Below are 15,360 nucleotides of genomic sequence, written 5' to 3' on the forward strand. Positions count from 1 at the left end.
ACCTGGCAGGTGATTTTGGCGTGTCAGGAAGGTGGTTCCGGCTAGTTGAGCAGGTGGATAAGGCGTGCTCGCCAGGGGGTTCAGGCGGGTCTGGCAGGTGGTTTTGGTCTGTTCGGGGAGTGGTTCCGGCATCTCAGGCTCATGGTTCTGGCACGTCTGAGAGGTGGTTCCGGCCGGCCCGACAGGTGTTTCCATGGTGTCCGCCAAGTGGTTCTGGCATAGCTGGCAGGTGATGGTGGCGTGACCAGCAGGTGGTTCCAGCAAGCCCGGCAGGTGATTCCGAAGAGTTCACCAAATGGTTGTGGCGTAGCCGGCAGGTGATTTTGGCGTGTCCAGCAGGTGGTTTTGGCGAGTCGAGCAGGTGGTTCTGGCGTGCTCGGCTGGTGCTTCCGGTGTCATTGGCATGTGGTAACGGCATGTCTGAGAGGTGGTTCCGGCATGCCCGGCAGGTGGTTCCGAAGAGTTCACCAAATGGTTGCGGCGTAGCAGGCAGTTGCTTTTGGCGTGTCAGGAAGGTGGTTCCGGCTAGTTGAGCAGGTGGATCAGGCGTGCTCGCCAGGTGGTTCATGCGGGTCTGGCAGGTGGTTTCGGTCTGTTCGGGGAGTGGTTCCGGCATCTCAGGCACATGGTTCTGGCACGTCTGAGAGGTGGTTCCGGCCGGCCGGAGAGGTGTTTCCGGAGTGTCCGCCAAGTGGTTCTGGCGTAGGTGAAAGGCGACGTTGGCGTGACCGGTAGGTGGTTCCAGCCAGCCCGGCAGGTGATGCCGGAGTGTCTGCCGTGTGGTTCTGGCGTAGCTGGCAGGTGATTTTGGCGTGTCCAGCAGGTGGTTCCGGCGAGATCGGCAGGTGGTACCAGCGTGTCCGGAACATGGTTCTGGCACGGCTGAGAGATGGTTCCGTCATGCCCGGCAGGTGAATCCGGAGTGTCCGGCATGTGGTTCTGGCACCTCTGAGATGTGGTTCCCCCATGCCCGGCAGGTGATTCCGTAGTGTTCGGCATGTGGTTCTGGCACCTCTGTGAGGTGGTTCCAGCATGCCCGGCAGGTGGTTCCGGAGTGTCTGCCTAGTGGTTCTGGCGTAGTCGGCAGGTGATTCTGGCGTGTCCAGCAGGTGGTTCTGGGGAGTGGATCAGGTGGTTGCGGCATTCTCGGCAGGTGGTACCGGCGTGTCCGGAACATGGTTCTGGCAAGTCTGAGAGGCGGTTCCGGCATGCCCGACAGGTGATTCCGGAGTGTTCGCCAAGTGGTTCTGGCGTAGCCGGCAGGTCATTTTGCATGTCCGGCGGTGGTTCCGCGAGTCGAGCCGGTGGTTCCGGTGTGTCCGGCAGGTGGTTCTGGCGTGACCGGCACGAGGTTCTGGCACGTCTGAGAGTTGGTTCCGGCATGCCCGACAGGTGATTCCGGAGTGTCCGCCACGTGGTTCTGGCGTACCCGGCAGGTGATTTTGGCGTGTCTGGCAGGTGTTTCTTGCAAGTCGAGCATTTGGCTCAGGCATGCTCAGCAGGTGCTTCCGGCGTTTCTGGCAGGTGGTTCTGGTGTGTCTGAGAGCTGGTTCTGGCGTGTCTGGCAGATGATTCCGGAGTGTCCACCAAGTGGTTGTGGCATACCCGGCAGATGATTTTAGCGTGTCAGGTAGGTGGTTCCAGCGAGTCGAGTAGGTGGTTCCGGCGTGCTCGGCAGGTGGTTCAGGCGGGTCTGGCAGGTGGTTTCGGTCTGTTCGGGGAGTGGTTCCGGCATCTCAGGCACATGGTTCTGGCACGTCTGATAGGTGGTTCCGGCCGGCCCGACAGGTGTTTCCATGGTGTCCGCCAAGTGGTTCTGGCATAGCTGGCAGGTGATGTTGGCGTGACCGGCAGGTGGTTCCAGTCAGCCCGGCATGTGATTCCGAATGTTCACCAAATGCTTGTGGAGTAGCCGGAAGTTGATTTTGGCATGTCCAGCAGGTGGTTTTGGCGAGTCGAGCAGGTGGTTCTGGCGTGCTCGGCAGGTGCTTCCTGTGTCATCGGCATGTGGTTCCGGCATGTCTGAGAGGTGGTTCCGCCATGCCCGGCAGGTGATTCCGGAGTGTTCCCCAAGTGGTTCTGGCATAGCCGGCAGGTGATTTTGCATGTCCGGCAATGGTTCCGGCGAGTCGAGCCGCTGGTTCCGGCATGTCCGCCAGGTGGTTCCGGCATGCCCGGCAGGTGATTCCGGAGTGTCCGGCATGTGGTTCTGGCACCTCTGAGAGGTGGTTCCGGCATGCCCGGCAGGTGGTTCCGGCGTGTCTGCCGAGTGGTTCTGGCGTAGTCGGCAGGTGATTGTGGCGTGTCCAGCAGGTGGTTCTGAGGAGTGGATCAGGTGGTTCCGGCATACTCTGCAGGTGGTACCGGCGTGTCCGGAACATGGTTCTGGCAAGTCTGAGAGGTGGTTCCAGCATGCCCGACAGGTGATTCCGGAGTGTTCGCCAAGTGGTTCTGGCGTAGCCGGCAGGTCATTTTGCATGTCCGGCGGTGGTTCCGCGAGTCGAGCCGGTGGTTCCGGTGTGTCCGGCAGGTGGTTCTGGCGTGACCGGCACGAGGTTCTGGCACGTCTGAGAGTTGGTTCCGGCATGCCCGACAGGTGATTCCGGAGTGTCCGCCACGTGGTTCTGGCGTACCCGGCAGGTGATTTTGGCGTGTCTGGCAGGTGTTTCTTGCAAGTCGAGCATTTGGCTCAGGCATGCTCAGCAGGTGCTTCCGGCGTGTCTGGCACGTGGTTCTGGTGTGTCTGAGAGCTGGTTCTGGCATGTCTGGCAGATGATTCCGGAGTGTCCACCAAGTGGTTGTGGCATACCCGGCAGGTGATTTTAGCGTGTCAGGTAGGTGGTTCCAGCGAGTCGAGTAGGTGGTTCCGGCGTGCTCGGCAGGTGGTTCAGGCGGGTCTGGCAGGTGGTTTCGGTCTGTTCGGGGAGTGGTTCCGGCTTCTCAGGCACATGGTTCTGGCACGTCTGATAGGTGGTTCCGGCCGGCCCGACAGGTGTTTCCATGGTGTCCGCCAAGTGGTTCTGGCAAGGCAGGCAGGTGACGTTGGCGTGACCGGCAGGTGGTTCCAGCCAGCCCGGCAGGTGATTCCGAAGTTTTCACCAAATGGTTGTGGCGTAGCCGGAGTCTGATTTTTGCATGTCCAGCAGGTGGTTTTGGCGAGTCGAGCAGGTGGTTCTGGCGTGCTCGGCAGGTGCTTCCGGTGTCATTGGCATGTGGTTCCGGCATGTCTGAGAGGTGGTTCCGCCATGCCCGGCAGGTGATTCCGGAGTGTTTGCCAAGTGGTTCTGGCGTAGCCGGCAGGTGATTTTGCATGGCCGGCAATGGTTCCGGCGAGTCGAGCCGGTGGTTCTGGCATGTCCGGCAGGTGGTTCTGGCATGCCCGGCAGGTGATTCCGCAGTCTCCGTCATTTGGTCCTGGCACCTCTGAGAGGTGGTTCAGGCATGCCCGACAGGTGATTCCGGAGTGTTCGCCAAGTGGTTCTGGCGTAGCCGGCAGGTCATTTTGCATGTCCGGCGGTGGTTCCGGCGAGTCGAGCCGGTGGTTGCGGCGTATCCAGCAGGTGTTTCCGGTCTGTCCGGCAGGTGATTCTGGCGTGACCGGCACGAGGTTCTGGCACGTCGGAGAGCTGGTTCCGGCATGCCCGACAGGTGATTCCGGAGTGTCCACCAAGCGGTTCTTGTATACCTGGCAGGTGATTTTGGCGTGTCAGGAAGGTGGTTCCGGCTAGTTGAGCAGGTGGATAAGGCGTGCTCGCCAGGGGGTTCAGGCGGGTCTGGCAGGTGGTTTTGGTCTGTTCGGGGAGTGGTTCCGGCATCTCAGGCTCATGGTTCTGGCACGTCTGAGAGGTGGTTCCGGCCGGCCCGACAGGTGTTTCCATGGTGTCCGCCAAGTGGTTCTGGCATAGCTGGCAGGTGATGGTGGCGTGTCCAGCAGGTGGTTCCGGCGAGATCGGCAGGTGGTACCAGCGTGTCCGGAACATGGTTCTGGCACGGCTGAGAGATGGTTCCGTCATGCCCGGCAGGTGAATCCGGAGTGTCCGGCATGTGGTTCTGGCACCTCTGAGATGTGGTTCCCCCATGCCCGGCAGGTGATTCCGGAGTGTTCGGCATGTGGTTCTGGCACCTCTGCGAGGTGGTTCCAGCATGCCCGGCAGGTGGTTCCGGAGTGTCTGCCTAGTGGTTCTGGCGTAGTCGGCAGGTGATTCTGGCGTGTCCAGCAGGTGGTTCTGGGGAGTGGATCAGGTGGTTCCGGCATTCTCGGCAGGTGGTACCGGCGTGTCCGGAACATGGTTCTGGCAAGTCTGAGAGGCGGTTCCGGCATGCCCGACAGGTGATTCCGGAGTGTTCGCCAAGTGGTTCTGGCGTAGCCGGCAGGTCATTTTGCATGTCCGGCGGTGGTTCCGCGAGTCGAGCCGGTGGTTCCGGTGTGTCCGGCAGGTCTTTCTGGCGTGACCGGCACGAGGTTCTGGCACGTCTGAGAGTTGGTTCCGGCATGCCCGACAGGTGATTCCGGAGTGTCCGCCACGTGGTTCTGGCGTACCCGGCAGGTGATTTTGGCGTGTCTGGCAGGTGTTTCTTGCAAGTCGAGCATTTGGCTCAGGCATGCTCAGCAGGTGCTTCCGGCGTGTCTGGCACGTGGTTCTGGTGTTTCTGAGAGCTGGTTCTGGCGTGTCTGGCAGATGATTCCGGAGTGTCCACCAAGTGGTTGTGGCATACCCGGCAGATGAATTTAGCGTGTCAGGTAGGTGGTTCCAGCGAGTCGAGTAGGTGGTTCCGGCGTGCTCGGCAGGTGGTTCAGGTGGGTCTGGCAGGTGGTTTCGGTCTGTTCGGGGAGTGGTTCCGGCATCTCAGGCACATGGTTCTGGCACGTCTGATAGGTGGTTCCGGCCGGCCCGACAGGTGTTTCCATGGTGTCCGCCAAGTGGTTCTGGCATAGCTGGCAGGTGATGTTGGCGTGACCGGCAGGTGGTTCCAGTCAGCCCGGCATGTGATTCCGAATGTTCACCAAATGCTTGTGGAGTAGCCGGAAGTTGATTTTGGCATGTCCAGCAGGTGGTTTTGGCGAGTCGAGCAGGTGGTTCTGGCGTGCTCGGCAGGTGCTTCCTGTGTCATCGGCATGTGGTTCCGGCATGTCTGAGAGGTGGTTCCGCCATGCCCGGCAGGTGATTCCGGAGTGTTCCCCAAGTGGTTCTGGCATAGCCGGCAGGTGATTTTGCATGTCCGGCAATGGTTCCGGCGAGTCGAGCCGCTGGTTCCGGCATGTCCGGCAGGTGGTTCCGGCATGCCCGGCAGGTGATTCCGGAGTGTCCGGCATGTGGTTCTGGCACCTCTGAGAGGTGGTTCCGGCATGCCCGGCAGGTGGTTCCGGCGTGTCTGCCGAGTGGTTCTGGCGTAGTCGGCAGGTGATTGTGGCGTGTCCAGCAGGTGGTTCTGAGGAGTGGATCAGGTGGTTCCGGCATACTCTGCAGGTGGTACCGGCGTGTCCAGAACATGGTTCTGGCAAGTCTGAGAGGTGGTTCCGGCATGCCCGACAGGTGATTCCGGAGTGTTCGCCAAGTGGTTCTGGCGTAGCCGGCAGGTCATTTTGCATGTCCGGCGGTGGTTCCGCGAGTCGAGCCGGTGGTTCCGGTGTGTCCGGCAGGTGGTTCTGGCGTGACCGGCACGAGGTTCTGGCACGTCTGAGAGTTGGTTCCGGCATGCCCGACAGGTGATTCCGGAGTGTCCGCCACGTGGTTCTGGCGTACCCGGCAGGTGATTTTGGCGTGTCTGGCAGGTGTTTCTTGCAAGTCGAGCATTTGGCTCAGGCATGCTCAGCAGGTGCTTCCGGCGTGTCTGGCACGTGGTTCTGGTGTGTCTGAGAGCTGGTTCTGGCATGTCTGGCAGATGATTCCGGAGTGTCCACCAAGTGGTTGTGGCATACCCGGCAGGTGATTTTAGCGTGTCAGGTAGGTGGTTCCAGCGAGTCGAGTAGGTGGTTCCGGCGTGCTCGGCAGGTGGTTCAGGCGGGTCTGGCAGGTGGTTTCGGTCTGTTCGGGGAGTGGTTCCGGCTTCTCAGGCACATGGCTCTGGCACGTCTGATAGGTGGTTCCGGCCGGCCCGACAGGTGTTTCCATGGTGTCCGCCAAGTGGTTCTGGCATAGCAGGCAGGTGACGTTGGCGTGACCGGCAGGTGGTTCCAGCCAGCCCGGCAGGTGATTCCGAAGTTTTCGCCAAATGGTTGTGGCGTAGCCGGAATCTGATTTTTGCATGTCCAGCAGGTGGTTTTGGCGAGTCGAGCAGGTGGTTCTGGCGTGCTCGGCAGGTGCTTCCGGTGTCATTGGCATGTGGTTCCGGCATGTCTGAGAGGTGGTTCCGCCATGCCCGACAGGTGATTCCGGAGTGTTCGCCAAGTGGTTCTGGCGTAGCCGGCAGGTCATTTTGCATGTCCAGCGGTGGTTCCGGCGAGTCGAGCCGGTGGTTCCGGCGTAGCCGGCAGTTGCTCTTGGCGTGTCCACTAGGTGGTTCTGGGGAGTGGATCAGCTGGTTCCGGGATACTCGGCAGGTGGTCCCGGCGTGTCCAGAACATGGTTCTGGCAAGTCTGAGAGGTGGTTCCGGCACGCCCGACAGTGATTCCGGAGCGTCCGCCAAGTGTTTCTGGCACCTCTGAGAGGTGGTTCCGGAATGCGTGGCCTGTGATTCCGGAGTGTCTGCCGAGTGGTTCTGGCGTAGCCGGCAGTTGATTTTGGCGTGTCCACTATGTGGTTCTGTGGAGTGGATCAGCTGGTTCCGGCATACTCGGCAGGTGGTACCGGCGTGTCCAGAACATGGTTCTGGCAAGTCTGAGAGGTGGTTCCGGCACGCCCGACAGGTGATTCCGGAGCGTCCGCCAAGTGTTTCTGGCGTACCCGGCGGGTGATTTACGCCTGTCCGACAGGTGTATCTTGCGAGTCGAGCAGGTGGCTCAGGCATGCTCAGCTGGTGCTTCCGGCGTCTCTGGCACGTGGTTCTGGTGTGTCTGAGAGCTGGTTCTGGCATCTCCGGCAGATGATTCCGGAGTGTCCACCAAGCGGTTCTTGTATACCTGGCAGGTGATTTTGGCGTGTCAGGAAGGTGGTTCCGGCTAGTTGAGCAGGTGGATAAGGCGTGCTCGCCAGGGGGTTCAGGCGGGTCTGGCAGGTGGTTTTGGTCTGTTCGGGGAGTGGTTCCGGCATCTCAGGCTCATGGTTCTGGCACGTCTGAGAGGTGGTTCCGGCCGGCCCGACAGGTGTTTCCATGGTGTCCGCCAAGTGGTTCTGGCATAGCTGGCAGGTGATGGTGGCGTGACCAGCAGGTGGTTCCAGCAAGCCCGGCAGGTGATTCCGAAGAGTTCACCAAATGGTTGTGGCGTAGCCGGCAGGTGATTTTGGCGTGTCCAGCAGGTGGTTTTGGCGAGTCGAGCAGGTGGTTCTGGCGTGCTCGGCAGGTGCTTCCGGTGTCATTGGCATGTGGTAACGGCATGTCTGAGAGGTGGTTCCGGCATGCCCGGCAGGTGGTTCCGAAGAGTTCACCAAATGGTTGCGGCGTAGCAGGCAGTTGCTTTTGGCGTGTCAGGAAGGTGGTTCCGGCTAGTTGAGCAGGTGGATCAGGCGTGCTCGCCAGGGGGTTCATGCGGGTCTGGCAGGTGGTTTCGGTCTGTTCGGGGAGTGGTTCCGGCATCTCAGGCACATGGTTCTGGCACGTCTGAGAGGTGGTTCCGGCCGGCCGGAGAGGTGTTTCCGGAGTGTCCGCCAAGTGGTTCTGGCGTAGGTGAAAGGCGACGTTGGCGTGACCGGTAGGTGGTTCCAGCCAGCCCGGCAGGTGATGCCGGATTGTCTGCCGTGTGGTTCTGGCGTAGCTGGCAGGTGATTTTGGCGTGTCCAGCAGGTGGTTCCGGCGAGATCGGCAGGTGGTACCAGCGTGTCCGGAACATGGTTCTGGCACGGCTGAGAGATGGTTCCGTCATGCCCGGCAGGTGAATCCGGAGTGTCCGGCATGTGGTTCTGGCACCTCTGAGATGTGGTTCCCCCATGCCCGGCAGGTGATTCCGGAGTGTTCGGCATGTGGTTCTGGCACCTCTGCGAGGTGGTTCCAGCATGCCCGGCAGGTGGTTCCGGAGTGTCTGCCTAGTGGTTCTGGCATAGTCGGCAGGTGATTCTGGAGTGTCCAGCAGGTGGTTCTGGGGAGTGGATCAGGTGGTTCCGGCATTCTCGGCAGGTGGTACCGGCGTGTCCGGAACATGGTTCTGGCAAGTCTGAGAGGCGGTTCCGGCATGCCCGACAGGTGATTCCGGAGTGTTCGCCAAGTGGTTCTGGCGTAGCCGGCAGGTCATTTTGCATGTCCGGCGGTGGTTCCGCGAGTCGAGCCGGTGGTTCCGGTGTGTCCGGCAGGTGGTTCTGGCGTGACCGGCACGAGGTTCTGGCACGTCTGAGAGTTGGTTCCGGCATGCCCGACAGGTGATTCCGGAGTGTCCGCCACGTGGTTCTGGCGTACCCGGCAGGTGATTTTGGCGTGTCTGGCAGGTGTTTCTTGCAAGTCGAGCATTTGGCTCAGGCATGCTCAGCAGGTGCTTCCGGCGTGTCTGGCAGGTGGTTCTGGTGTGTCTGAGAGCTGGTTCTGGCGTGTCTGGCAGATGATTCCGGAGTGTCCACCAAGTGGTTGTGGCATACCCGGCAGATGATTTTAGCGTGTCAGGTAGGTGGTTCCAGCGAGTAAAGTAGGTGGTTCCGGCGTGCTCGGCAGGTGGTTCAGGCGGGTCTGGCAGGTGGTTTCGGTCTGTTCGGGGAGTGGTTCCGGCATCTCAGGCACATGGTTCTGGCACGTCTGATAGGTGGTTCCGGCCGGCCCGACAGGTGTTTCCATGGTGTCCGCCAAGTGGTTCTGGCATAGCTGGCAGGTGATGTTGGCGTGACCGGCAGGTGGTTCCAGTCAGCCCGGCATATGATTCCGAATGTTCACCAAATGCTTGTGGAGTAGCCGGAAGTTGATTTTGGCATGTCCAGCAGGTGGTTTTGGCGAGTCGAGCAGGTGGTTCTGGCGTGCTCGGCAGGTGCTTCCTGTGTCATCGGCATGTGGTTCCGGCATGTCTGAGAGGTGGTTCCGCCATGCCCGGCAGGTGATTCCGGAGTGTTCCCCAAGTGGTTCTGGCATAGCCGGCAGGTGATTTTGCATGTCCGGCAATGGTTCCGGCGAGTCGAGCCGCTGGTTCCGGCATGTCCGGCAGGTGGTTCCGGCATGCCCGGCAGGTGATTCCGGAGTGTCCGGCATGTGGTTCTGGCACCTCTGAGAGGTGGTTCCGGCATGCCCGGCAGGTGGTTCCGGCGTGCCTGCCGAGTGGTTCTGGCGTAGTCGGCAGGTGATTGTGGCGTGTCCAGCAGGTTTTTCTGAGGAGTGGATCAGGTGGTTCCGGCATACTCTGCAGGTGGTACCGGCGTGTCCGGAACATGGTTCTGGCAAGTCTGAGAGGTGGTTCCGGCATGCCCGACAGGTGATTCCGGAGTGTTCGCCAAGTGGTTCTGGCGTAGCCGGCAGGTCATTTTGCATGTCCGGCGGTGGTTCCGCGAGTCGAGCCGGTGGTTCCGGTGTGTCCGGCAGGTGGTTCTGGCGTGACCGGCACGAGGTTCTGGCACGTCTGAGAGTTGGTTCCGGCATGCCCGACAGGTGATTCCGGAGTGTCCGCCACGTGGTTCTGGCGTACCCGGCAGGTGATTTTGGCGTGTCTGGCAGGTGTTTCTTGCAAGTCGAGCATTTGGCTCAGGCATGCTCAGCAGGTGCTTCCGGCGTGTCTGGCAGGTGGTTCTGGTGTGTCTGAGAGCTGGTTCTGGCATGTCTGGCAGATGATTCCGGAGTGTCCACCAAGTGGTTGTGGCATACCCGGCAGGTGATTTTAGCGTGTCAGGTAGGTGGTTCCAGCGAGTCGAGTAGGTGGTTCCGGCGTGCTCGGCAGGTGGTTCAGGCGGGTCTGGCAGGTGGTTTCGGTCTGTTCGGGGAGTGGTTCCGGCTTCTCAGGCACATGGTTCTGGCACGTCTGATAGGTGGTTCCGGCCGGCCCGACAGGTGTTTCCATGGTGTCCGCCAAGTGGTTCCGGCATAGCAGGCAGGTGACGTTGGCGTGACCGGCAGGTGGTTCCAGCCAGCCCGGCAGGTGATTCCGAAGTTTTCACCAAATGGTTGTGGCGTAGCCGGAATCTGATTTTGGCATGTCCAGCAGGTGGTTTTGGCGAGTCGAGCAGGTGGTTCTGGCGTGCTCGGCAGGTGCTTCCGGTGTCATTGGCATGTGGTTCCGGCATGTCTGAGAGGTGGTTCCGCCATGCCCGGCAGGTGATTCCGGAGTGTTCGCCAAGTGGTTCTGGCGTAGCCGGCAGGTGATTTTGCATGGCCGGCAATGGTTCCGGCGAGTCGAGCCGGTGGTTCTGGCATGTCCGGCAGGTGGTTCTGGCATGCCCGGCAGGTGATTCCGCAGTCTCCGTCATTTGGTCCTGGCACCTCTGAGAGGTGGTTCAGGCATTCCCGACAGGTGATTCCGGAGTGTTCGCCAAGTGGTTCTGGCGTAGCCGGCAGGTCATTTTGCATGTCAAGCGGTGGTTCCGGCGAGTCGAGCCGGTGGTTCTGGCGTGTCCAGCAGGTGGTTCTGGCGTGACCGGCACGAGGTTCTGGCACGTCTGAGAGTTGGTTCCGGCATGCCCGACAGGTGATTCCGGAGTGTCCGGCATGTGGTTTAGGCACCTCTGAGAGTTGGTTCCGGCATGCCCGGCAGGTGATACCGGAGTGTCCGGCATGTGGTTCTGGCACCTCTGAGAGGTGGTTCTTGCAAGCCCGGCAGTTGGTTACGGAGTGTCTGCCGAGTGGTTCTGGAGTAGCCGGCAGGTGATTCTGGCGTATCTAGCAGGTGGTCCTGTGGAGTGGATCAGGTGGTTCCGGCATACTCGGCAGGTGGTACCGGCGTGTCCGGAACATGGTTCTGGCAAGTCTGAGAGGTGGTACCGGCATGCCCGACAGGTGATTCCGGAGTGTTTGCCAAGTGGTTCTGGCGTAGCCGGCAGGTCATTTTGCATGTCCGGCGGTGGTTCCGGCGAGTCGAGCCGGTTGTTGCGGCGTATCCAGCAGGTGTTTCCGGTCTGTCCGGCAGGTGATTCTGGCGTGACCGGCACGAGGTTCTGGCACGTCGGAGAGCTGGTTCCGGCATGCCCGACAGGTGATTCCGGAGTGTCCGCCACGTGGTTCTGGCGTACCCGGCAGGTGATTTTGGCGTGTCTGGCAGGTGTTTCTTGCAAGTCGAGCATTTGGCTCAGGCATGCTCAGCAGGTGCTTCCGGCGTGTCTGGCACGTGGTTCTGGTGTGTCTGAGAGCTGGTTCTGGCATGTCCGGCAGATGATTCCGGAGTGTCCACCAAGTGGTTGTGGCATACCCGGCAGGTGATTTTAGCGTGTCATGTAGCTGGATCCGGCGAGTCGAGTAGGTGGTTCCGGCGTGCTCGGCAGGTGGTTCAGGCGGGTCTGGCAGGTGGTTTCGGTCTGTTCGGGGTGTGTTTCCGGCATCTCAGGCACATGGTTCTGGCACGTCTGATAGGTGGTTCCGGCCGGCCCGACAGGTGTTTCCATGGTGTCCCACAAGTGGTTCTGGCATAGCTGGCAGGTGATGTTGGCGTGACACGCAGGTGGTTCCAGCCAGCCAAGCAGGTGATTCCAAAGAGTTCACCAAATGTTTGTGGCGTAGCCGGCAGGTGATTTTGGCGTGTCCAGCAGGTGGTTTTGGTGAGTCGAGCAGGTGGATCTGGCGGGCTCGGCAGGTGCTTCCGGTGTCATTGGCATGTGGTTCTGGCATGTCTGAGAGGTGGTTCCGCCATGCCCGGCAGGTGATTACGGAGTGTTCGCCAAGTGGTTCTGGCGTAGCCGGCAGGTGATTTTGCATGTCCGGCAATAGTTCCGGCGAGGCGAGCCGGTGGTTCTGGAATGTCCGGCAGGTGGTTCCGGCATGTCCGGCAGGTGGTTCCGGCATGTCCAGCACGTGGTTCCAGCATGCCTGGCAGGTGATTCCGGAGTGTCCGGCATGTGGTTCTGGCACCTCTGAGAGGTGGTTCCGGCATGCCCGGCAGGTGATACCGGAGTGTCCGGCATTTGGTTCTGGCACCTCTGAGAGGTGGTTCCGGAATGCGTGGCCTGTGATTCCGGAGTGTCTGCCGAGTGGTTCTGGCGTAGCCGGCAGTTGATTTTGGCGTGTCCACTATGTGGTTCTGTGGAGTGGATCAGCTGGTTCCGGCATACTCGGCAGGTGGTACCGGCGTGTCCAGAACATGGTTCTGGAAAGTCTGAGAGGTGGTTCCGGCACGCCCGACAGGTGATTCCGGAGCGTCCGCCAAGTGTTTCTGGCGTACCCGGAGGGTGATTTACGCCTGTCCGACAGGTGTATCTTGCGAGTCGAGCAGGTGGCTCAGGCATGCTCAGCTGGTGCTTCCGGCGTCTCTGGCACGTGGTTCTGGTGTGTCTGAGAGCTGGTTCTGGCATCTCCGGCAGATGATTCCGGAGTGTCCACCAAGCGGTTCTTGTATACCTGGCAGGTGATTTTGGCGTGTCAGGAAGGTGGTTCCGGCTAGTTGAGCAGGTGGATAAGGCGTGCTCGCCAGGGGGTTCAGGCGGGTCTGGCAGGTGGTTTTGGTCTGTTCGGGGAGTGGTTCCGACATCTCAGGCTCATGGTTCTGGCACGTCTGAGAGGTGGTTCCGGCCGGCCCGACAGGTGTTTCCATGGTGTCCGCCAAGTGGTTCTGGCATAGCTGGCAGGTGATGTTGGCGTGACCAGCAGGTGGTTCCAGCAAGCCCGGCAGGTGATTCCGAAGAGTTCACCAAATGGTTGTGGCGTAGCCGGCAGGTGATTTTGGCGTGTCCAGCAGGTGGTTTTGGCGAGTCGAGCAGGTGGTTCTGGCGTGCTCGGCAGGTGCTTCCGGTGTCATTGGCATGTGGTAACGGCATGTCTGAGAGGTGGTTCCGGCATGCCCGTCAGGTGGTTCCGAAGAGTTCACCAAATGGTTGCGGCGTAGCAGGCAGTTGCTTTTGGCGTGTCAGGAAGGTGGTTCCGGCTAGTTGAGCAGGTGGATCAGGCGTGCTCGCCAGGGGGTTCATGCGGGTCTGGCAGGTGGTTTCGGTCTGTTCGGGGAGTGGTTCCGGCATCTCAGGCACATGGTTCTGGCACGTCTGAGAGGTGGTTCCGGCCGGCCGGAGAGGTGTTTCCGGAGTGTCCGCCAAGTGGTTCTGGCGTAGGTGAAAGGCGACGTTGGCGTGACCGGTAGGTGGTTCCAGCCAGCCCGGCAGGTGATGCCGGAGTGTCTGCCGTGTGGTTCTGGCGTAGCTGGCAGGTGATTTTGGCGTGTCCAGCAGGTGGTTCCGGCGAGATCGGCAGGTGGTACCAGCGTGTCCGGAACATGGTTCTGGCACGGCTGAGAGATGGTTCCGTCATGCCCGGCAGGTGAATCCGGAGTGTCCGGCATGTGGTTCTGGCACCTCTGAGATGTGGTTCCCCCATGCCCGGCAGGTGATTCCGGAGTGTTCGGCATGTGGTTCTGGCACCTCTGCGAGGTGGTTCCGGCATGCCCGGCAGGTGGTTCCGGAGTGTCTGCCTAGTGGTTCTGGCGTAGTCGGCAGGTGATTCTGGCGTGTCCAGCAGGTGGTTCTGGGGAGTGGATCAGGTGGTTCCGGCATTCTCGGCAGGTGGTACCGGCGTGTCCGGAACATGGTTCTGGCAAGTCTGAGATGCGGTTCCGGCATGCCCGACAGGTGATTCCGGAGTGTTTGCCAAGTGGTTCTGGCGTAGCCGGCAGGTCATTTTGCATGTCCGGCGGTGGTTCCGCGAGTCGAGCCGGTGGTTCCGGTGTGTCCGGCAGGTGGTTCTGGCGTGACCGGCACGAGGTTCTGGCACGTCTGAGAGTTGGTTCCGGCATGCCCGACAGGTGATTCCGGAGTGTCCGCCACGTGGTTCTGGCGTACCCGGCAGGTGATTTTGGCGTGTCTGGCAGGTGTTTCTTGCAAGTCGAGCATTTGGCTCAGGCATGCTCAGCAGGTGCTTCCGGCGTGTCTGGCAGGTGGTTCTGGTGTGTCTGAGAGCTGGTTCTGGCGTGTCTGGCAGATGATTCCGGAGTGTCCACCAAGTGGTTGTGGCATACCCGGCAGGTGATTTTAGTGTGTCAGGTAGGTGGTTCCAGCGAGTCGAGTAGGTGGTTCCGGCGTGCTCGGCAGGTGGTTCAGGCGGGTCTGGCACGTGGTTTCGGTCTGTTCGGTGTGTGGTTCCGGCATCTCAGGCAGATGGTTCTGGCACGTCTGATAGGTGGTTCCGGCCGGCCCGACAGGTGTTTCCATGGTGTCCGCCAAGTGGTTCTGGCATAGCTGGCAGGTGATGTTGGCGTGACCGGCAGGTGGTTCCAGTCAGCCCGGCATGTGATTCCGAATGTTCACCAAATGCTTGTGGAGTAGCCGGAAGTTGATTTTGGCATGTCCAGCAGGTGGTTTTGGCGAGTCGAGCAGGTGGTTCTGGCGTGCTCGGCAGGTGCTTCCTGTGTCATCGGCATGTGGTTCCGGCATGTCTGAGAGGTGGTTCCGCCATGCCCGGCAGGTGATTCCGGAGTGTTCCCCAAGTGGTTCTGGCATAGCCGGCAGGTGATTTTGCATGTCCGGCAATGGTTCCGGCGAGTCGAGCCGCTGGTTCCGGATGTCCGGCAGGTGGTTCCGGCATGCCCGGCAGGTGATTCCGGAGTGTCCGGCATGTGGTTCTGGCACCTCTGAGAGGTGGTTCCGGCATGCCCGGCAGGTGGTTCCGGCGTGTCTGCCGAGTGGTTCTGGCGTAGTCGGCAGGTGATTGTGGCGTGTCCAGCAGGTGGTTCTGAGGAGTGGATCAGGTGGTTCCAGCATACTCTGCAGGTGGTACCGGCGTGTCCGGAACATGGTTCTGGCAAGTCTGAGAGGTGGTTCCGGCATGCCCGACAGGTGATTCCGGAGTGTTCGCCAAGTGGTTCTGGCGTAGCCGGCAGGTGATTTTGCATGGCCGGCAATGGTTCCGGCGAGTCGAGCCGGTGGTTCCGGCATGTCCGGCAGGTGGTTCCGGCATGCCCGGCAGGTGATTCCGCAGTCTCCGTCATTTGGTCCTGGCACCTCTGAGAGGTGGTTCAGGCATGCCCGACAGGTGATTCCGGAGTGTTCGCCAAGTGGTTCTGGCGTAGCCGGCAGGTCATTTTGCATGTCCAGCGGTGGTTCCGGCGAGTCGAGCCGGTGGTTCTGGCGTAGCCGGCAGTTGCTCTTGGCGTGTCCACTAGGTGGTTCTGGGGAGTGGATCAGCTGGTTCCGGCATACTCGGCAGGTGGTACCGGCGTGTCCAGAACATGG

Source organism: Equus caballus, unplaced genomic scaffold (assembly GCF_041296265.1).
Source record: "Equus caballus isolate H_3958 breed thoroughbred unplaced genomic scaffold, TB-T2T haplotype2-0000440, whole genome shotgun sequence".
Taxonomy (NCBI): Eukaryota; Metazoa; Chordata; class Mammalia; order Perissodactyla; family Equidae; genus Equus; species Equus caballus.